Source organism: Lolium perenne, chromosome 2 (genome assembly GCF_019359855.2).
Source record: "Lolium perenne isolate Kyuss_39 chromosome 2, Kyuss_2.0, whole genome shotgun sequence".
Taxonomy (NCBI): Eukaryota; Viridiplantae; Streptophyta; class Magnoliopsida; order Poales; family Poaceae; genus Lolium; species Lolium perenne.
This window is the reverse complement of record NC_067245.2, coordinates 115,691,815-115,716,312: the sequence shown is the minus strand read 5'-3', so window position 1 is coordinate 115,716,312 and position 24,498 is coordinate 115,691,815.

The window sequence follows — 24,498 nt, the reverse complement described above, 5'->3', positions numbered from 1 at the left end:
AATTCGACGAAGCTTCCAGAACACCCGAGAGCCACCAGAGGAGGGCCCTGTGGGCCCCACACATGTAGGCGGCGCGGCCCAGGCCCTGGCCGCGCCACCCTAGTGTGTCGTCGCCCCGTCAGCCTACCGACTCCGCCTCTTCGCCTATTTAAAGGTCCGTGACCTAAATCTTCGATACGAAAAAGCCACGGTACGAGAAACCTTCCAGAGCCGCCGCCATCACGAAGCCAAGATCTGGGGGACAGGAGTCTCTGTTCCGGCACGCTGCCGGGACGGGGAAGTGCCCCCGCAAGGCATCTCCATCGACACCACCGCCATCTTCATCAACGCTGCTGTCTCCCATGAGGAGGGAGTAGTTCTCCATCGAGGCTAAGGGCTGTACCGGTAGCTATGTGGTTAATCTCTCTCCTATGTACTTCAATACAATGATCTCATGAGCTGCCTTACATGATTGAGATTCATATGAGTTTTTTATCACTATTCATCTATGTGCTACTCTAGTGATGTTATTAAAGTACTCTATTCCTCCTTCATGATGTAATGGTGACAGTGTGTGCATCATGTAGTACTTGGCGTAGTTTATGATTATGATCTCTTGTAGATTATGAAGTTAACTATTACTATGATGGTATTAATGTGATCTATTCCTCCTTTCATAGTATGAAGGTGACAGTGTGCATGCTATGTTAGTACTTGGTATAGTTCTGTTGATCTATCACGCACTCTAAGGTTATTTAAATATGAATATCGAATATTGTGGAGCTTGTTAACTCCGGCATTGAGGTGCTCTTGTAGCCCTACGCAATTGGTGTTCATCATCCAACAAGAGAGTGTAGAGTGGTTTTATTATGTGATCAATGTTGAGAGTGTCCACTAGTGAAAGTATGATCCCTAGGCCTTGTCTCCAAATACTGCAATCATCGCTTGTTTACTGTTTTACTGCATCTTTACTTCCTGCAATATTACTACCATCAACTGCACGCCGGCAAGCACTTTTCTGGCGCCGTTGCTACTGCTCATATACATTCATACCACCTGTATTTCACTATCTCTTCGCCGAACTAGTGCACCTATACATCTGACAAGTGTATTAGGTGTGTTGGGGACACAAGAGACTTCTTGTATTGTGGTTGCAGGGTTGCTTGAGAGGGATATCTTTGACCTCTTCCTCCCTGAGTTCGATAAACCTTGGGTGATCCACTTAAGGGAAACTTGCTGCTGTTCTACAAACCTCTGCTCTTGGAGGCCCAACACTGTCTACAGGAATAGAAGCGCGCGTAGACATCAGTCCTTTATGTCGATAGCCACGAGAGGGAACTTTATCCCTAGGACGCCAGAAGCTGGCTATATGGCGACACAAGCCTACATCCTCGCATCCAAACCACCTGCCGGAGATCGAAGAGAAGCATTATACAACATGGCTATGGCAGGAGTAGAAGTCATGGGAGCGGCGTTCGTAAACTCACCTCCTGAAGGATCGGCAAGGCAAAATAGTCCACGACCTGCTGCGGCAGCACCAGGTCCCGAGAGAACCAGCGGAGCAAGAGACACAGAAATTCAAGCAAGGGTAGACAGAGCACGGCAAAATAGAAGGGAGCATCGGCAGTCTCCAGACATAGCCGAAGAAGATATGTGTGGGTTACCATGCTTTACAAGGAGGGTCCGAAAAACTCGGGTGCCTTCAGGGTTCAAGCTACCCGATAATTTCAAAAAATTCGACGGCCTGCAAGATCCCGAGGATTGGCTAGTCGATTATCTAGAGACAGTGAAGTTGATAGGTGGAACAAGGGCAACGGCCATGCAAAGCATTCAGGTGCACTTGAGTGGAGCAGCAAGGTCTTGGATAAAAAAGCTTCCTCCAGGTTCCATCGACAGCTGGGATGACTTCGAAGATATATTCGTCAAGAATTTCCGATCCACCTGCAAAAAACCTGCATCGCTAGAGGAGCTGAGGTCGTGTCGACAAAAACATGACGAATCTATGAGAAAGTACATCCAGAGGTGGAATATCATTAAAAAATCGGCAGAGAATATATCTGACGAGAGGGCAATAGATGCGTTCGTGGCAGGAATCCGATGGGGTGATTTCGTCGAGGATTTGGGAAGAACCAACCCAAAGACAGTCTCAGCGCTGATGGAGATAGCAAACAGGTGGGCGGATGGAGAAGATGCTGTTCACAATAAGCGACATAGGTCACCAGAGGAGGACCGTAGTCGAAACTTTCAAAATAGATGACGTTCTTTTCGGCAGTTCTCGAGTTATGATGCTCCTGGCCAAATATCGGCTGGTTTTCGAGCAGGCAGTGGAGGAAGCAATAGAGATAACTACCAACGAAGCAACGAGCAGCAAGGCGACAATAGAGATGATTCCCGAAACAACAGGCAAAACAGTGGGCCAAGGTTTCAGAGACCCTATGTGTCTCCCGAGGATATGATGAACGGCCCGTGTCAGATGCACTTCTATGTCGACAATAACGGGAAGAGGCAGTCGGGGCATTTGCAGAAAGACTGTCGAAACTTTCAAGCAATGTTGAAGTTCGCCGGGCAAGCCAATGCTCAGGCAGCGAGTCGAAACCCTCAGGGACCTAGGAGTGAGATCCACCTACCACCTCCTCCCGCAATTACGGACGAAAATCGGCATCAACTGAGAATAGCGGCAGCTCCACATCCACCTCCATATGCCGACCCCAATTCCAATGGAGCGGTGTCGATGATTCAGAAGGCTAGGCCATCTAACATGGCTCAGAAAGTAATTTCACGACAGGTGTTCATGGCAGAGAAGATGCCCCCACCTACGATTGACTACCTAAATTGGTCAGGACAGGATATTGGCTTCACAATTGCGGATCACCCGTAGCAAGTTCCTCGACCAGGGCAGTCAGCACTTATCTTACCAGCAGTGATCGCAGGATTTGATGTATCTCGAGTGTTCATTGATGGAGGCAGCAGTTTAAACCTTATGTACGCAGATACACTAAGGAAGATGAACATATCCTTGGCAAACCTCAAGCCAACGGACACACGTTTCCACGGCATCACACCAGAGAAGCCAAGTTACCCATTGGGGAAGATCAATCTCGACGTTCAGTTTGGTACTCGAGAAAACTACAGAATAGAGAGGCTGGAGTTCGAAGTCATTGATTTCCCGTCGCAATACCACGCTTTGTTGGGACGACCAGCATACGCCAGGTTTATGGCGGTACCACATTACACGTACCTGCTATGGAGGCTACCTGGGCCTAAGGGACCAATCACAGTCAAAGGGAGTTTTGCATTGGCCGATAAGTGCGACAAGGATTTCCATAGGTTGTCAGAAACCTTTGGGATGCAGGCAGAATACATGGCGTCAAGGCTCACAACTGATTACGATGTGTTACCAGATGTAGGAAGGCCTCTAAGGGAGCCAACCTTTAGCACTACGAAACATTCCAAGGAGGGGCAGATTCACCCGACAGATCCAAAGAAGACGACATCCATTGCAAAAGATATGGACCTCGCATAGGAAAGCGCGCTCGTCGAGTTCCTCCGTGAGCACTGGAAAATCTTCGCATGGTGTCCAGCTGACATGCCAGGAGTACCCAGGGAACTTGCCAAGCACCACCTAAATTTGGATCCAGTAGCGAAACCAATCAAACAACCTTTGCGGCGTTTTTCGGAACCAAACGCAAAGCTATGCTATCGGAAATTGATAGACTAAGAGTGTAGGATAACGTTGCATAGAAAACAAAAATTTTCCTACGGCGAACACGCAATCCAAGCCAAGATGCAACCTAGAAGACGGTAGCAACGAGGGGGTATCGAGTCTCACCCTTGAAGAGATTCCAAAGCCTACAAGATGAGGCTCTTGTTGCTGCGGTAGACGATCACTTGCCGCTTGCAAAAGCGCGTAGAAGATCTTGATCACGATCGGTTCCGGCGCCACGAACGGGCAGCACCTCCGTACTCGGTCACACGTTCGGTTGTTGATGAAGACGACGTCCACCTCCCCGTTCCAGCGGGCAGCGGAAGTAGTAGCTCCTCTTGAATCCGACAGCACGACGGCGTGGTGTCGGTGGCGGTGTAGAAGTCCGGCGGAGCTTCGCTAAGCTACGCGGGCAATATGAAGTGGAGGAGCAAAGCTAGGGTTTGGGAGGGGGTGGCCGGCCACTCAAGGGGGGCGGCCAAGCTATGGTCTTGGGGGTGGCCGGCCCCCTCCCTTGGCCCCTCATTATATAGGTGGATCCCAAGTGTTGGTGTCCAAGTCTTCGAATAAGACCCGAAACCAAAACCTTCCATAGGAGGGGGAAACCTAGCCCAACTAGGACTCCCACCCAAAGGTGGGATTCCCACCTCCCATGTGGGGGGTGGCCGGCCCCCTATGGTGGAGTCCACTTGGGACTCCACCCCATCTAGGGCTGGCCGGCCATGGAGGTGGAGTCCCTTGTGGACTCCACCTTCCTTGGTGGTTTCTTCCGGACTTTTCTAGAACCTTCTAGAACCTTCCATAGAACCTTCCGCGACATTTTATTTCACATAAAATGACATCCTATATATGAATCTTATTCTCGGACCATTCCGGAACTCCTCGTGATGTCCGGGATCTCATCCGGGACTCCGAACAAATATTCGAACTCCATTCCATAATTCAAGTGCTACCATTTCAACATCCAACTTTAAGTGTGTCACCCTACGGTTCGAGAACTATGCGGACATGGTTGAGTACTCACTCCGACCAATAACCAACAGCGGGATCAGGAGATCCATAATGGCTCCCACATATTCAACGATGACTTTAGTGATCGAATGAACCATACACATATATTACCAATTCCCTTTGTCTCGCGATATTTTACTTGTCCGAGGTTTGATCTTCGGTATCACTCTATACCTTGTACAACCTCGTCTCCTGACAACTACTCTTTACTCGAACAGTGGTATGTGGTCTCTTATGAACTCATTCATATGCTTGCAAGACATTAGACGACATTCCACCGAGAGGGCCCAGAGTATATCTATCCGTCATCGGGATGGACAAATCCCACTGTTGATCCATATGCCTCAACTCATACTTTCCGGATACTTAATCCCACCTTTATAGCCACCCATTTACGCAGTGGTGTTTGGTGTAATCAAAGTACCTTTCCGGTATAAGTGATTTACATGATCTCATGGTCATAAGGACTAGGTAACTATGTATCGAAAGCTTATAGCAAATAACTTAATGACGAGATCTTATGCTACGCTTAATTGGGTGTGTCCATTATATCATTCACACAATGACATAACCTTGTTATTAATAACATCCAATGTTCATGATTATGAAACTAATCATCCATTAATCAACAAGCTAGTTTAAGAGGCATACTAGGGACTTCTTGTTTGTCTACATATCACACATGTACTAATGTTTCGGTTAATACAATTCTAGCATGATATATAAACATTTATCATAAACATAAAGATATAAATAATAACCACTTTATTATTGCCTCTAGGGCATATCTCCTTCATCTCCCACTTGCACTAGAGTCAATAATCTAGATTACATTGTAATATACCTAACACCCATGGCATTCGGTGTTGGTCATGCTTTGCCCTAGGGAGAGCTTTAGTCAACGGATCTGCTACATTCAGATCAGTGTGTACTTTGCAAATCTTTACTTCTCCATCTTCGATGTACTCGCGAATCGAGTGGTAACGCAGCTTGATATGCTTCAGCCTCTTGTGTGACCTTGGCTCTTGTGCATTGGCGATGGCACCCATGTTATCACAGTAAATGATTAATGGGTCCAATGCACTAGGAACCACACCGAGCTCTACAATGAACCTCTTCATCCATACCGCTTCTGATGAAGCCTCTGAAGCCGCTATGTACTCTGATTCTGTTGAAGACTTCGCCACCGTGCACTGCTTCGAGCTTGCCCAGCTTATTGCAGCACCATTCAATATAAACACGTACCCAGATTGTGACTTAGAGTCATCAGGATCAGTGTTCCAACTTGCATCGGTGTAACCGTTTACAACGAGCTCTTGGTCACCTCCATAACAAAGAAACATATCCTTAGTTCTTTTCAAGTACTTCAGGATATTCTTGACCGCTGTCCAGTGTTCCATTCCTGGATCACTTTGATATCTGCTAGTCAAACTAACAACATGTGCTATATCCGGTCTAGTACATAGCATGGCATACATGATAGATCCTACTGCCGAGGCATAGGGGATGTTACACATCCTTTCTCTTTCTTCTGCCGTAGTCGGTCCTTGAGTTTTACTCAATACCTTGCCTCGGTAACATTGGTAAGAACCCTTTCTTACTTTCGTCCATTCTAAACTTCTTTAGAATCTTGTCCAGATATGTACTCTGTGATAGCCCTATTAGGCGTCTTGATCTATCTCTATAAATCTTGATGCCTAATATATATGATGCTTCACCAAGGTCTTTCATTGAAAAACTATTATTCAAATAACCCTTAACACTGCTTAATAGTTCTATATCATTCCCGATCAATAATATGTCATCTACATATAATATCAGGAATGCTACAGAGCTCCCACTCACTTTCTTGTAAATACAGGCCTCTCCATGACACTGTATAAACCCGAAGTCTTTGATCACCTTATCAAAGCGTCGGTTCCAACTTCTTGATGCTTGCTTCAGTCCATAGATTGAACGCTGAAGTTTGCATACTTTGTCAGCATTTTTAGGATCGACAAAACCTTTGGGTTGTACCATATACAACTCTTCCTCAATGTCTCCATTAAGGAACGCCGTTTTGACATCCATCTCGCCAAATCTCATAATCGAAAAATGCAGCTATTGCTAACAAAATCCTCACAGATTTTAGCTTCGCTACAGTGAGAAAGTCTCATCGTAGTCAACTCCTTGAATTTGTCGGAAACCCTTTGCGACAAGTCGAGCTTTGTAGACAGTAATATTACCATCAGCATCTGTTTTTCTCTTGAAGATCAATTTATTCTCGACAGCCTTTCTGCTTTCATGTAACTCTACCAAAGTCAATACTTTGTTATCATACATGTATCCCATTTCGGATTTCATGGCTTCTTGCCATTTGTTGGAATCTGGGCTCATCATCGCTTCTTCATACGTCGCAGGTCCTCATCATTGTTATCTACAATCATGACATTTAGACAAGGATCATACCAATCAGAGTGGCACGTTCCCTTGTCGATCTGCGAGGTTCAGTAGTTTCCTCGTTCAAGTTTCATGATCATTATCATTAGCTTCCTCTCATGCCGGTGTAGGCGGTACAGTACAACTTCCGGTACTGCGCTACTCGATCAACGAGTATAGATTCATCAATCTCATCGAGTTCTACTTTTCTTCCAGTCACTTCTTTAGTGAGAAATTCTTTCTCAAGAAAGGTTCCGTTCTTAGCAACAAAGATTTTGCCTTCGGATTTGTGATAGAAAGTGTACCCTATAGTTTCCTTAGGGTATCCTATGAAGACGCATTTCTCCGCTTTGGGTTCTAGCTTGTCCGGTTGTAACTTCTTTACATAGGCTTCGCAACCCCAAACTTTCAGGAACGACAGCTTAGGTTTCTTATTAAACCATAATTCATACGGTGTCGTTTCTACGGATTTTGATGGTGCTCTATTTAAAGTGAATGCGGCTGTCTCTAATGCATAACTCCAAAATGATAACGGCAAATCTGTAAGAGACATCATACTACTTAACCATATCTAAGAGAGTTCGATTACGACGTTCAGACACACCGTTTCGTTGAGGTGTTCCCGGCGGTGTCAATTGTGAAAGTATTCCGCATTTCTTTAAATGCATGCCAAACTCATAACTCAGATATTCACCTCCACGATCAGATCGTAGAAATTTGATCTTCTTGTTACGTTGATTTTCTACTTCACTTTGAAATTCCTTAAACTTCTCGAAAGTTTCGGATTTATGTTTCATGAAATAGATATACCCATATCTACTCAGATCATCTGTGAAGGTTAGAACATAATGATAACCACCGCGCGATGCTACGCTCATTGGTCCACATACATCTGTATGTATGATTTCCAATAAGTCAGTAGCTCGCTCCATCATACCAGAAAATGGAGTCTTTGTCATTTTACCCATTAGACATGCTTCGCATCTATCAAGTGACTCAAAGTCAAGTGATTCAAGTAATCCATCAAGATGGAGTTTCTTCATGCGTTTCACTCCAATATGACCAAGACGATTGCCACATATAAGTAGAATTATCATTAAGTTTAATTCGCTTAGCATCAATGTTATGTATATGCGTATCACTACTATCGAGATCTAATAGAAATAAGCCATTCTTTTGTGGTGCTCGACCATAAAAGATATTATTCATAAAAATAGAACAACCATTATTCTCAGACTTGAATGAATAACCGTCTTGCATTAAACAAGATCCAGATATAATGTTCATGCTCAACGTAGTACATAATAGCAATTATTTAGGCTTAAAACTAATCCCGAAGGTAGATGTAGAGGAAGTGTGCCGATTGCGATCACATTGACCTTGGATCCGTTTCCAACGCGCATCGTCACTTCATCTTTCAGCGGTTGTCGTTTATTCTTTAGTTCCTGTTTCGAGTTACAAATATGAGCAACCGAACCAAGTATCAAATACCTGTGTACTAGAACGAGAACCAGTGAAATGAACATCTATAACATGTATATCAAATATACCTTCTTTCTTCTTCTTGACAAGGCCGCTCTTCAGATCAGCCGAGATACTTGGAGCAATTACGCTTCCAGTTGTCCCTTCTCCTTGCAGTAATAGCACTCAGCATCAGGCTTAGGGCCGTTCTTAGGTTTCATAGGAGGCGTGGCAGCTTTCTTGCCACCCTTCTTGAATTTTCCCTTAGACTTGCCCTGTTTCTTGAAACTGGTGGTCTTGTTGACCATCAACACTTGGTGCTCTTTCTTGATCTCAATCTCAGCAGCTTTTAGCATGCCAAAAAGTTCAGGTAACTCCTTGTTCATGTTCTGCATATTGTAGTTCATCACAAAGTTCTTGTAACTTGGTGGCAGTGATTGAAGGACACGATTAATCCCCAGTCTGTTAGGAATCACTATTCCCAAGTCATCGAGTTTCTTCGCATGCCCGGTCATGGCGAGCATGTGCTCACTAACGGAGCTGCCTTCTTCCATCATACAAATGAAGAAATGTTTCGATGCTTCATAGCATTCCATCGCCGCATGAGTCTCGAATATAGCTTTCAGCTCATTCATCAACTCATGAGGATCATGGTGCTCAAAACGTTTTTGAAGATCGGATTCCATCGCACGGGATGGCACACCGAACTTGAGAGTACCGAGTTTTCCGAGTCGCGTAAACAGCTTTTACTTCATCGGATTCATTTTCTGCAGGAGGGTCACCTAGCGGTGCATCAAGCACAAATTGCAGATTTCCGCCGAGAGGAAGATCCTCACATGACGGAACCAATCGGTGAAGTTGCTACCGTTGCTCTTAAGTTTCTCTTTCTCTAGGAACTGATTAAAATTGATTGGGGACGCCATCTCTACAACATATATTTGCAATAGTTTAGACTAAGTTTATGACAAATTGAGTTCAAATTTTAATTCAACATAATTAAAAACCTAAGTGAACTCCCACTCAAAACAATATCCCTCGCATTGTCTTAGTGATCACACGAACCAAATCCACCGCACCTAAACCCGATCATCACGAGAAAAGGTGTGATTTCAATGGCGAACACTCAAAGTGTTCATCATATCAACCATATGATTCATGCTCTACCTTTCGGTATCACGTGTTCCGAGACCATGTCTGTACATGCTAGGCTCGTCAAGGCCACCTTAGTATCCGCATGTGCAAAACTGTCTTGCACCCGTTATATGTACTTATTGAATCTATCACACCCGATCATCACGAGGTGCTTCGAAACGACAAGACTTGGCAACGGTGCTACTAAGGATGAACACTTTATTATCTTGATATTTTAGTGAGGGATCATCTTATAATGCTACCGTCGCGATCTAAGCAAAATAAGATGCATAAAAAGGATTAACATCACATGCAGTTCATATGTGATATGATATGGCCCTTTTGTTCTTGCGCCTTTGATCTTCATCTCCAAAGCACGGATATGATCTCCATCATCTTCGGGCATGATCTCCATCATCGTCGGCGTAGCGTCAAGGTCAATGGCGCCGTCTTCATGATTGTCCTCCATGTAGCAACTATTACAACTACTTTGAAATACTACTCAACATGAAATTTAAAGACAACCATAAGGCTCTGCCGGTTGCCACAATACAATAATGATCATCTCATACATATTCATCATCACATTATGGCCATATCACATCACCAAACCCTGCAAAAACAAGTTAGACGTCTCTAATTTGGTTTGCATATTTTACGTGGTTTAGGGTTTTCGAGAGAGATCTAATCTACCTACGAACATGAACCACAACGTTGATACTAATGTTTTCAATAGAAGAGTAAATTGAATCTTTACTATAGTAGGAGAGACAGACACCCGCAAAGCCTCTTATGCAATACAAGTTGCATGTCGAACGAGGAACAAGTCTCATGAACGCGGTCATGTAAAGTTAGTCCGAGCCGCTTCATCCCACTATGCCATAAAGATGCAAAGTACTCAAACTAAAGATAACAAGAGCATCAACGCCCACAAACCATTGTGTTCTACTCGTGCAACCATCTATGCATAGACACGGCTCGATACCACCGTAGGATAACGTTGCATAGAAAACAAAAATTTTCCTACGGCGAACACGCAATCCAAGCCAAGATGCAACCTAGAAGACGGTAGCAACGAGGGGGTATCGAGTCTCACCCTTGAAGAGATTCCAAAGCCTACAAGATGAGGCTCTTGTTGCTGCGGTAGACGATCACTTGCCGCTTGCAAAAGCGCGTAGAAGATCTTGATCACGATCGGTTCCGGCGCCACGAACGGGCAGCACCTCCGTACTCGGTCACACGTTCGGTTGTTGATGAAGACGACGTCCACCTCCCCGTTCCAGCGGGCAGCGGAAGTAGTAGCTCCTCTTGAATCCGACAGCACGACGGCGTGGTGTCGGTGGCGGTGTAGAAGTCCGGCGGAGCTTCGCTAAGCTACGCGGGCAATATGAAGTGGAGGAGCAAAGCTAGGGTTTGGGAGGGTGGCCGGCCACTCAAGGGGGCGGCCAAGCTATGGTCTTGGGGGTGGCCGGCCCCCTCCCTTGGCCCCTCATTATATAGGTGGATCCCAAGTGTTGGTGTCCAAGTCTTCGAATAAGACCCGAAACCAAAACCTTCCATAGGAGGGGAAACCTAGCCCAACTAGGACTCCCACCCAAAGGTGGGATTCCCACCTCCCATGTGGGGGTGGCCGGCCCCCTATGGTGGAGTCCACTTGGGACTCCACCCCATCTAGGGCTGGCCGGCCATGGAGGTGGAGTCCCTTGTGGACTCCACCTTCCTTGGTGGTTTCTTCCGGACTTTTCTAGAACCTTCTAGAACCTTCCATAGAACCTTCCGCGACATTTTATTTCACATAAAATGACATCCTATATATGAATCTTATTCTCCGGACCATTCCGGAACTCCTCGTGATGTCCGGGATCTCATCCGGGACTCCGAACAAATATTCGAACTCCATTCCATAATTCAAGTGCTACCATTTCAACATCCAACTTTAAGTGTGTCACCCTACGGTTCGAGAACTATGCGGACATGGTTGAGTACTCACTCCGACCAATAACCAACAGCGGGATCTGGAGATCCATAATGGCTCCCACATATTCAACGATGACTTTAGTGATCGAATGAACCATACACATATATTACCAATTCCCTTTGTCTCGCGATATTTTACTTGTCCGAGGTTTGATCTTCGGTATCACTCTATACCTTGTTCAACCTCGTCTCCTGACAAGTACTCTTTACTCGTACCGTGGTATGTGGTCTCTTATGAACTCATTCATATGCTTGCAAGACATTAGACGACATTCCACCGAGAGGGCCCAGAGTATATCTATCCGTCATCGGGATGGACAAATCCCACTGTTGATCCATATGCCTCAACTCATACTTTCCGGATACTTAATCCCACCTTTATAGCCACCCATTTACGCAGTGGTGTTTGGTGTAATCAAAGTACCTTTCCGGTATAAGTGATTTACATGATCTCATGGTCATAAGGACTAGGTAACTATGTATCGAAAGCTTATAGCAAATAACTTAATGACGAGATCTTATGCTACGCTTAATTGGGTGTGTCCATTATATCATTCACACAATGACATAACCTTGTTATTAATAACATCCAATGTTCATGATTATGAAACTAATCATCCATTAATCAACAAGCTAGTTTAAGAGGCATACTAGGGACTTCTTGTTTGTCTACATATCACACATGTACTAATGTTTCGGTTAATACAATTCTAGCATGATATATAAACATTTATCATAAACATAAAGATATAAATAATAACCACTTTATTATTGCCTCTAGGGCATATCTCCTTCAAAGAGAAGCTGGTTTCATCAAGGAATTACATACAGAGGCTACGTGGGTAGCTAACCCAGTCCTGGTGCCGAAGAAAAACACGAAAGTCCTTCGCATGTGTGTCTCTCCTTGAGATCAAGGAGATCATTAGCATGTGCAAGCCTATCCAAGAGAGAAAATGACGATGAGATTGGTGCATTATCTCAAGCTCTTGGGGAAGAGCAAGAGCTTAGAGAAGCTCTAGAGGAAAAGTTGTTGTCGAGGTGGTTCCTCGGTAATGCCCACCATGAGGGGCTTGACAGAAGGCGACGATGGAGATTCCAGGAGCGAGAGAAAGCACGACGTACCCAGGTTCACATCCCTGCGGTGGAGGATCGGCCTCCTCTGGCCTCACTGAGCCCTCCGTCGCGCTCGTGGTGAGCCCCCGGTGCTCAGGCGCCCCTCTTCCCGAGGATGAGTGTGATATCCTGGCCCATGGCTTAATAGGATTGATAGGATACTCATACCAACAAGTTTCAACTTGTTTTCCGGAAGCTCATCAGCAAAGAACTCCGAGGTTAAGCGTGCTTGGCCCGGAGTAATTTGAGGATGGGTGACCGACCGGGAAGTAGTTCCCGGGTGCGCACGAGTGAGGACAAAGTGCGCAGGAAAGACATGTGTTGGTCTGTGGGGCTAGTCTAGAGATCCTAGAGAGCTGCCAGGGGTAACAGGCCCGGCCAGGGGTGGTCGGGGTGTTACATTTGGTATCAGAGCCGACCTTCACGGTTACACGGGCGTGTGCGGGTCAGGGGTTCGGGCATGTGGCGCATGGCTGGTGTGGCCCGTCGTGGCACACGGCATGGCACATGTGCCAACACTGGATGCACAGACGTGTGCCAAGAGGGGACGTTCCTGGCTTGGGGCTGATCGACGAGGGCGTCGATCTTCTAAGGGGGGATGAGTGTGATATCCTGGCCCAGGGCTTAATAGGATTGATAGGATACTCATACCAACAAGTTGCAACTTCTTTTCCGGAAGCTCATCAGCAAAGAACTCCGAGGTTAAGCGTGCTTGGCCCGGAGTAATTTGAGGATGGGTGACCGACCAGGAAGTAGTTCCCGGGTGCGCACGAGTGAGGACAAAGTGCGCAGGAAAGACATGTGTTGGTCTGTGGGGCTAGTCTAGAGATCCTAGAGAGCTGCCAGGGGTAACAGGCCCGGCCAGGGGTGGTCGGGGTGTTACAGATACCGTGGTACAAGCACGAGTCGACAGAGCACGCCAAGAAAGGAGAGAACATCGGCACTCACCGGAGGTAGATGAGGAAGATATGTGCAGACTTCCTTGCTTCACTCGACGAGTTCGTAAAACTCAAGTTCCATCTAGGTTTAAACTACCTGATAACTACAAGAAATTCGATGGACTGCAAGATCCTGAGGATTGGTTAATTGATTATCTGGAGACAGTAAAGTTGACAGGAGGAACCAAAGTAACCGCGATGCAGAGCATACAGGTTTATCTAAGCGGAGCGGATAGATCGTGGATAAAAATGCTACCAGCTGGATCTATCGACGGCTGGGAAACTTTCGAGGACATGTTTGTGAAGAATTTCTTATCTACATGCAAGAAACCCGCATCAATAGAACAGTTGAGGGCCTGCAGGCAGAAGTATGATGAGCCAATGAGGACATACATCCAGAGGTGGAATATTATCAAAAACTCGGCAGAAAACATATCTGACGAGAGAGCAATAGATGCGTTTGTCGCTGGGATCCGAATGAAGGACCTAATCGAGGATTTAGGAAGGACCAACCCGAAAACAATAGCGGCGCTCATGGAAATAGTGAATCGTTGGGCAGATGGAGAAGATGCCGTTCAAAACAAGCGACATAGGTCGCCGGAAGATGACCGCAATAGAAATAATCAAAATAGATGACATTTTCCTCGATAGTTTTCAGACTATGATGGCCCTAGCCAAATAGCTGATGGTTTCTGAGGAAATAGCGGAGGAAATAATCGACATGACTACCAAAGGAGTAACGAGCAGCCCAGTGACTATAGGGGTTCTCCACGTTCCAACAGGCAAAATAGTGGGTCGAGGTTTCAAAGGGCATACGAATCACTCGAAGATCTCTTGAACGGACCGTGTCAGATGCACTTTTTTGTCGACAATACTGGGAAAAGACAGTCGGGTCACTTGCAAAAGGATTGTCGAACTTTCCTAGCATTATAGAGATACCCCGGAAATACCAACGCACAGGCAGCAAGCAGGATTCCACAGGGGCCAAGGAGTGAGATTCACCTCCCACCTCCACCCGCAATTACTAACGATAATCAACATCAGTTGCAATTGGCGGCAGCTCCATCCAACGGTCCTTATATCGACACAACTGACGCAGTTTCGATGATTCAAAAGGGCAGACCATCGAACAGGACCCAAAAATTGATCTCGCGACAAGTCTACATGGCAGAGAAGATGCCTCCACCAACAATCGAGTATTTGAATTGGTCGGCACAGGACACCGGTTTCACTATCGCAGATCATCCGCAGCAAGTTCCGCGAGCAGGTCAGTCAGTTTTAATACTGCCCGCGGTAATTGCAGGATTCAACGTTTCACGCGTGTTCATAGATGGAGGGAGCAGTTTAAACATTATGTAGGCAGATACGTTAAGGAAGATGAACATATCCCTGGCGAACTTAACACCAACCGACACGCGTTTCCACAGCATCACACCTGAGAAGCCAAGTTATCCACTGGGAAAGATCAATCTCGACGTACAATTCGGAACCCGAGAAAATTACAAAAGAGAGAAGCTCGAGTTCGAAGTTGTGGATTTTCCATCGCAGTATCATGCTTTGCAAGGACGACCCGCGTATGGCAGGTTTATGGCGGTACCACACTACACATACTTGTTTTGTAGGTTACCTGGACCCAAGGGCCCGATCACAGTAAAGAGGAGTTTTGCTCTGGCAGATAAATGCGACAAGGATTTCCATCAGCTATCAGAAACTGTCGGGATGCAGGCATAGTACATGGTGTCAAGGTTGACAACAGATAACGATGTGTTAACTGACGGAGGAAGGCCATTGAAGGAGCAAACTTCGACACCTCTAAAAACTCAAAATAAGTACAAATCCACCTGACAGATCCCAAGACGACAGCTATCGCAACAAATATGGATAGCGCATAGGAAAGCGCGCTCGTCAAGTTCCTCCGTGAGCGCTGGGAAATCTTTGCATGGTGTCCAGCTGACATGCCAGGAGTACCCATGGAACTTGCCGAGCATCCTCTTAATGTGGATCCAAGGGCTAGACCAATTCGACAACCTTTGCGGCGTTTTTCGGAACCAAACCGCAAAGCTATGTTATCTGAAATAAATAGACTTCGAGAAGCGAATTTCATCAAGGAGTTGCACACAGAAGCCACGTGGCACGCCAATCCAGTTCTGGTCCCGAAAAAAAACACGGATGTCCTTCGCATGTGCGTCGACTTCACATGTCTCAATAAACATTGTCCAAAGGATGACTTTCCCCTCCCGAGGATCGATCAAATTATTGACTCCACAGCGGGATGCGAACGTCTTTCCTTCCTGGATGCGTATTCTGGTTATAATCAGATCCGCTTAAAAGAAGAAGATGAGGTCAAAACAGCTTTTATAATCCCTTTTGGAGTGTTTTTCTACAAAACAATGCTCTCTGGGTTGAAAAACGCGGGAACTACTTATCAGAAGATGATGCAAAAGTGCTTGGGCACGCAGATTGGAAAAAATATCCAAGCATACATAGACGACATCGTTATTACAACAAAACATGGGCCATCCTTGATCGATGATCTCAAGGAAACCTTCGACAATCTCGACAAGTTTCGCCTCAAGCTAAACCCGACAAAGTGCTCCTTTGGTGTTCCTGCGGGAGAACTCCTCGGATACTTGGTGTCAGCCAAAGGAATCAAAGCAAATCTTGAAAAAATACAAGCCATTTTGACGATGAGGAAGCCGACGAAGCTCAAGGAAATATAAGAGCTGATAGGACGTGTCGTGGCCTTGAGCAGATTTGTCGCCAGGCTAGGAGAAAAGGCGTTACCTTTTTACACGCTCATCGGGCAAGGTGAAAAGTTCGAGTGGAACGAGGAAGCAGACAGAGCTTTCGAGCATTTGAAGCGCACAATCTCGACACCCCCAATTTTGGTGGCACCTAAGGAAAAGGAACCCCTCCTGCTATATATCGCGGCCACACCTCAGGTGGTCAGTACTGTTCTGGTGGTAGAAAGGGAAGAAGAAGGAAAAATACATGGAGTCCAAAGGCCGGTATACTTCATCAGCAAAGTTTTATCGCCCTCAAAACAGCGTTACCCGCATTATCAGAAGCTAGCATATGGAGTGTTTACAACTGCAAGAAAGTTGCGACACTATTTTTCGGCACACCTGATAATAGTGGTCAATGAGGCACCTCTGTCGAACATCTTAAACAATCCAGAAGCTACAGGTCGTGTCTCTCGTTGGGGAATAGAACTTTCCCCTCGGGACATCACGTATGAAAAAATAAAGGCAATAAAGTCGCAAATCTTGCCGGACTTCCTCGCAGAGTGGATGGAGTTGCAAAATACGGGACCTCCGGATTTATCGAGTACCTGGACCATGAATTTCGACGGGTCCAAGAGAGTTGAAGGAGCTGGAGCAGGGGCGATATTAGTGTCACCCCAAGGAGATAAGATGAAGTACATATTGTGGATGACGTTCCCTAACGCATCCAATAATGAGGCGGAATATGAAGAACTCATACACGGGATGAGGATGGCAAAAATATTTGGTGACTCCCAGTTGATGGCTCAACAAGTGATGAACCAGTGTGATGCAGTCAATGATAGTATGATTGCATATAAAGAGGTATACAACGAGCTCGAGAAATTATTCGACGGATGCGAGGTGAATCATATCAGCAGACTTAGCAATGATGAAGCCGACATTTTGGAAAATATCAGGTCATAGTGTTTAGCAATACCACCTGGAGTATTTTGGGAGGAGATAAGCGAGAGATCAACTAAGGCTAAGAAAATACAGAAGCAGCCGAAAAAGAAACCCGAGAAAGGCACGGGGGCTCCAGTAGACTCAGAAGCAAACGCATCAGACGATGAGGAGGAGCAACACGATATTATGATGGTGCAAGTTCCTTGGATGCAGGCCTACATAGCATATATCCTGAGGAAAGAAGTACCTGAAGATCTGGTAGAAGCAAGACGAGTCATCCGACGATCTAAAACTTTCACAGTAATCAAAGGAGAGTTATACAAACGAAGTATATCGTGAGTATTGCAAAGGTGTGTGACACCCGAGGAAGGAAGAGTCATACTTAAGGATGTGCATGAGGGAGTATGCAGTCACCACACAAGTAGCAGAGCAATAGCAGCCAAGGTTTTTAGGGCAGGTTTTTACTGGCTAAACACGATAGAAGACATAAAACACATAGTCCGTACTTGTGATGCGTGCCAGAGATTCGCGGCAAAACCTCATTCTCCGGCAGCAGAGCTGATGCCGATACCCCTGTCTTGGCCTTTCGCTCAATGGGGCCTCGATATGGTGGGAAAATTACACAAAGCTTGGCCAGGAGGATACGAGTATATGCTTGTAGCTATCGACAAGTTCACTAAATTGGTTGAAGCAGTACCAATAAATTTGCCAGACGCAGCATCGGCGGTGAAATTCATCAATGGTGTAGTTTTTCGGTTTGGCGTTCCTCACAACATAGTTACAGATAATGGCAGCAATTTTACCTCCAAGGAATTCAAGGCATATTGTGCAGAAGTGGGAATCCAATTATACTTTGCGTCGGTAGCACACCCGCAAACAAATGGGCAAGTCGAAAAAGCAAACGGCTTCATCTGTAGCGGTAGAAAGAAGCGACCATTAACACCATTGAAAAAAGCTCGACACACGTGGCCAGAGGAGTTTCCTAGTGTCTTATGGAGTATACGGACAACGCCAACTACAGCAACACAGGAAACACCGTTCTTTTTGGTCCATGGAGCTGAAGCGGTGCCTTGATAGAAATAGAACACAATTCTCCCAGGATGGCAGAGTATGATGAAGAAACGTTGAAAGAGGCACTGGAAGACGATACGCACGCACGCGATGAAGCTAGAGATGAGGTATTATCTAGAGTTACCAAATATCAGCAGGACTTGAAAAATTATCACAGTCGACGTTTGCGACCAAGATCCTTTCAAGTTGGTGACTTAGTTCTTCGGCTTACGCAAGACAGTCATGAAAAATTCGAGTCACCGTGGCGTGGACCATATATTTTCACCGAGGTGATTCCAGGAGGAGCATACAGATTGAAGGACAAGAAGTCAGGGGTTATGGAGTCAAACCCCTGGAACGTGGCGCAACTACGGCATTTTTACGCATAGAAGTCAAAATAGTCACATGTAAACATACAATGTACTGAAAAGCTCGCGAGTTTTCAGACGCACTCTTTTCCTTTCAGGGCACCGAGTGGGGGTGGAAGGTTTTTAATGAGGCGGGCTCGCAATGCTGCAATATAATAAAATAGTGGTGATGAACATCTTTATCGACAGGCTCGGGGGCTCGAACCCGCAGAATCCAAAATATATTCCTTGGTTTCAATACCTCGCAAACAAATAAGTACACATATGACCACCGAAAATACTCGGGGGATGAAGGACAACAACACAAGTCAACATACTTTAACTCATATAATCTCGCAAAATATAGTTCAATACTTTTTGCCTTGGTTTATATACCTCGCGGATATTGAGCATACACGCACCCACCGAAAACACTCGGGAGCTAGAGAAGGAGGAAAAATAAGTATACACAGTTCTCGCAATGTAAAAGATATTTATTCATTACAAGAAAAACTCGAAGGAAGGAAAAGAATTTCAATCATCTCCTATAAGGTCATCTATGGTCACCCTTTCATCTTCTGCAGGAGCACCCATGGAATCAGCATAGCGACAGTCAGTAAAGAAATCTGCATCCATCCGAAGAAGGTCTTCAATCATTTTTTCAGCCACAGGTGTTATTGCTTCATTGATCTTGTCGACATTTCTTCTCCTTTTTCTTAATCAGGAGTGACAAAGATCAACAACATTGGATACGTCCAGCTTCGAGTAGCAGATTCGCAACATAATTAAGGAGAATCTGGCACTAGCCATCAATTGGGCATTCACAAATCCATGGACTCGATGAACGCTTTTAAACTTGTTCATAAATTCAGGCAGAGTTTTGGGTTGCGGATTCTGAGGAAACATGGCATTGTAAACCATGGCGAGAGTATTGGTGCAGAACTCAAGATACTCACGAACCTGAGTTGTACGGTCTTGGAATCGTACAATTTGTCGAGTCCGGTTCGGATAGGACCAAAAGCTGGAGTTATTTTTTTGAGCAAGGCGAATAAGTACTTCGGATCTCGCATCAACACATTGATCTTCGGCAGTAGCATCCAAAAAGGAGCATAACAATTTCAGCAAGTATAATAAGGATAGGAAACATTCACATGGAAACGAACAAGGACAACACAAAGGGAGAGACTTACCCACCATATCCAGACTTGCGCCGTTTAGCAGTTCAAGCAAATAATTTTCTCGAGAGGTGGCTTCTTGAGCCTCAGCAACTGCAATCTCTTTCAATTCTGATGCTTCTTGAGCCTGCTGAAGAGCTATTTTTTCCCACTCGGAAGATTTGCGGGATTGATCCATGACAGTTAGGGTTTGTTTCTTCATAGCTTGGAGTTGTTGTCGAAGTTTAGTTAATTCTAATTGTTCCGTGGGAGCATATGAAGAATTGTCCAAGAAAACATCGTCAGATATCCGTCTAGAATGAGACGTAGCAAGGGAAGCAGATGATGGTCCCGGAGCATTAGAGTAATTATCAAACACCAACAGGAAGAAAAGGAAAAGTCGACATCAATTACCAAATCAGGATTCATCCTTTTTTCATTCATAAGTCTAAATATTTACACGCGTTGGAGATCCATTACAAAAGTTCGACTCATAATGAGTCGACAGTGGCAGTCCTACATCCTCAATATATTGATAGCTACCAAAAAAGAAGAACAAATGAAGGACTAAGTTGGTCTACTTGACCTCCGGTTTGGCAGAACTGGAGGAAGCAGCGGGTTTGTGTCCCTGGAAGGCGAGGATCTTCTTAGAATACGGCTTGGCAGCCTTCACCAAGGACTTCCACTTCTCCTTGTTGATTCCTTTTGTTTCTCCATCCTTCGCCTAGTCGACAGTTTGCTGGCTCTCGGCAACTAGGGCTATAGTGCCTTCGACCCCAATCTTCAAACCTTCCTATCGAATGGCCAAGCCAAGATCTTCTTGGGGAAGGAGGCGCCTAGCAAGCTCAGAGAAGGTACTTGGTTGTGTTTACTGGGGGAAGAAGTAGGGGAAGAGGCGCGTGAACGTGGTCCGTGCATCGACAATGCTTCTGCGCGCCAAATCCCCATGGAGCTCAAGGATGGAGAGGGCGTCGAGGAGACGGTCGTCCTCAGGTTCTTGAAGAACAAAACCATCACCAATTTTTCCTGCTGAAACAATATTCTGATTCATCAAAATATGCGGGAGGCCAATCTTAGAAGAAGCTTGAACAAAGTGATCACAGAACTTACTGAAAAAGCGCCGATTTTGCGATTCTAAGCGGCCTATGATGGCCTCTTCACGCGCCATTTGTTGACTTGTATTCTCGCTCAAAGAAGTTTTAGCATGATGGAGCCTTTGTCGAAGATCTCCAACAGAGGCAGCGTCTTGCTCAGCTTTCTCGCGAGCTTTTTCAAGCTCAGTAGCAAGATCGTCAGCGCGTTTGTTGGCTTTGGCGAGAGCCTCTAGCGGAGGGAAATAAAGCAGGAGTGTTAAGATGAACACATAGGTCTACTCGGCGAAAAATAACAATATCTTATCTACATGAAGGGTTACCTTTCAAATCTTCAACAGTATCAAGGTACCCAATAAACTGAGTACCGAGATTGATGAAATGTTTCATCAAAGGCTGAAAAAAGAAAGACAATAGAAAGGTTCAGAAGGGAAAAAGCTCGAAAAATGATACAAAATAGTTGCAAGGGTTCTTACATCATCCAATGAAGGAGTCGTCTAACTTCCGGCCACCAAGTCGAAGTTCTTTTTAAAATCAACCCTTGGCCTTTTGGTGAAGGCGCTCGGGGGCTGGCGGTAGGAGTCGATGTTTCCATTTCTTCGTGGCGAGAAGGAGAAGGTTCCTCAGCAGCACGACGTGCTTTTGAAAGAACCAAAGTATTCGACGTGCTCGTTGGAGCCGTCACATTGGCAGCGGGTTCTTATTCTTCTTCGCCACTATCCGCAAAGATAACATGAGAATACTTACAAGAAATGTATAAAAATAAGAAGGGGATAGAGTAACTCACGAGCTAACGATGGCATCCTCATAAGGGCAGAAGGCACCCTCTTCCCGGGGAGAAGTTTTCTCGGAAGGTGACCCACTGGGTTTGGAGGGTGCCGAAATCCTTGACTTCATCCCTCTTTCTCTTGTTCCTTGGATAAACAGCGGAAGGAGGAGAGCGTCCCGATTCAGATGCTTCTGATTCAGTTTCTTTCTCAGAGGAAGCCACGGATTTGGTGGATGCAGCGACTTCACTCTCAAGAGGAGTGCATTCTAGCGGATCGTCATGAACAATGGCTCGCTCCTCTATTTCTCCGCCTTCGAGAAGGGGAGGAAGAGAAGTCAAGACTTGATGGTTCTGCACGGACAAAAATATAGATGAATACATAAAACATAAAAAATATAGAGCAGTCGAAAAAAGAGAAGATTCGCTCAAAGGAAATATCATTTACCTCGGGAAGGGGGTGGCTGCCGCTGTATGGCTCCACCCGACACGAGGTTGGAACCTCATCTTTCTTGGTAAGTGAAGAAAAGCGTCGAATAAGATTTTCCAAGTCCTTCACATCGAGGTCCTTGGATATGTGATCAACGTCTTCTTCGCCAGAATACATCCAAAGGGGATTCTTGCGAGCCTGCAGTGGTTGCACCCTGATCCTAAGAAAGTATGCGGTAAACTAAATACCAGACAACTCTTTGCCATGGGTATTCTGGAGTTGGTGGATGCGTTGCATCAGAGCGTCGGTAGCCATTTTTTCTTCGGCAGAAACCTCGGCGTCCCAGGACTGGCGTCTAATGATTTTTGCGGCACCATCAAAAGGAGCTATGCCGTACTCCTGGTTGTCGACAGATTCGTCTCTGATGTACAGCCACCTCTTGCACCATCCTTGGACGGAATCAGGGAATTTGACATCAAAGTAATCATGTCAGAGCGGACGCAAATGCACACGCCGCGTACATTGTAGACAACGTTGCGAGAGTTGTTGCACCGGAGGTAGAAGATACGTTTCCACAGGCCCCAATGGGGATGGGTCCCGAGGAAACATTCGCAGAGGGTGATGAAAAGAGAGATATGGAGGATGGAATTTGGGGTAAGCTGGTGCAGCTGAATCCCGTAAACAAATAAGAGTCCACAAAGAAATTCATGGACAGGGGTGGAGAGACCGCAGATGAGATGGTCAACGAAGGTTACCCAGTATCCGATTAGAGGCTTTGGAGCGCTCTCGTCGCCGGGAAAGATGAGGGAGTCCTCCTTCTGCGATAGGCCAAGCTTCTTGAGGCTCCTCTTGTCCTGGTTGGAGAGCTTGGATCTCTCCCATCCGGAGATCTCCACATCCTCCATGGCAGCAGGGTTTTTTGGCACAGTGTGTTTGGCTAGCCTTACGCGCGGAGGCATGAAGCAAGCTTTGGAGGAAAAGGAGGGTGTTTGACGGCGTAAGGGAGCAGAGCTTGAGTATGGAAATGGCGAAGGAGAGAGAAAGGAGATGTGAACGGCGCAGCGAAGGGGAAAGAATGAGGAGGACGAAGATGCTATATAGGAAATGGTTGATTCATCGCACCGTCAGATGGAAAGGAAGTGGATTAGATGCCTTACACGTGTTCGCAAGGGCACATTAGTCTTTTTACTTTGAGGTAACTAAACAGGCGCTACAGCGCGCGTGCCAGGAAAAGCGGAGGACGTGTGCCCCCACTTGCGTAATGTGTCAAAGGCACAGAGGTTTGGATCCACATATCAGAGACATAAACTGGACTCGCGCCTTCCCAATACGGAAGTTCGTGGCCTTTGTCAGCATTGACGTCGTCACAGCAAAATAACGACAAGCTTCCTATCAAAATATTGACAGTGTTGAAATTTCGGGAGCCTCTGATCAAATACAAGTATTTGACCAAATGCTCGGGGGCTACTCTTATTAAAAGTTTTTTCTTTTGATAAGAGGATAATGTAGCAAATACACATATGAAGTGTTTTCAGACGATAAACGCTGAGCCTACAGCCAAGTATAAATACTCGACTGTAGCCTCGAGGGCTACTCCCATCGGGAAGGCTGTTCGCGTACCCGATGAATTTAAAAGAAAAAAGATATATCGAGTATATTCGAGTTAAAAAATAACTCTTCATATACTCCCATCGGGAAGTCAAGATAGCAAGTCATCATTTGACTCGGGAAAATATGCCATTCCAGCAGCCAAAAAAGGCACTCAACAATATATTATCAGAGCACGTCCGTCGCAAATAAATCTCCGAATGCCGTAATACTTACGAAGGTAAGACCCCAGGATCCATCCTATGTGGCGTGGCATCGCACATGAATGCGATCTGCTACTTTTTCCCGTATCAACATATGCAAAGAAAAATCCTAACGGGCGCGTTAGGTACCCGATAAAACATTACTGGAATTCGGATCATGGTAAGTCCTTAAGCGGCACGTGACGAATTATGCCAGGTACCGAGGTCAAGTCCGGGGACTTGATCTTGAAGTAGGTTCTTGCGGGAAGAGCAGTTAACTGGTACCTCATCCGTCAGATGAACCAGCCCATTTACCATTATCCTTGTACAACATATAAGTGCAACATAGAGATTATTTAACGACTCGAAGAAATTATGTGTAAATTGTAATGATGGAGATTTTACTTGATTCTACGATTCAAGCAAAATCTCGGGGGCTACTGACATAGGCATCCCCAATGGGCCTGCCGA